This window comes from Penaeus monodon, chromosome 29, assembly GCF_015228065.2.
Source record: "Penaeus monodon isolate SGIC_2016 chromosome 29, NSTDA_Pmon_1, whole genome shotgun sequence".
Classification (NCBI taxonomy): Eukaryota; Metazoa; Arthropoda; class Malacostraca; order Decapoda; family Penaeidae; genus Penaeus; species Penaeus monodon.
This window is the reverse complement of record NC_051414.1, coordinates 1,960,992-1,961,293: the sequence shown is the minus strand read 5'-3', so window position 1 is coordinate 1,961,293 and position 302 is coordinate 1,960,992.

The window sequence follows — 302 nt, the reverse complement described above, 5'->3', positions numbered from 1 at the left end:
GCAGTATGGCTTTATCAAATATTCATATTCATTTCGTATTTGATTAGAATTTTGTATTTTTCTCTGCCGGGAAGTGCGAGATGATGTAATCCCAGTCAGTTCTCGATAAAACTGAAATTATTTTTGAAATAGAGTGTCGGTGTTCAAACGGATCAACTAGTCACAGTGTTGAGGTTCAAAGCACTTCGAGAGAGTTTCGGTAATCAATATTCCTCTTGATGTTCGGGGTTCAAAGGAAGATGCAACAGAAGGTCGACAAAATAGCATGATTTGCGACGGGAAATGGATCCTCATAAATAGAA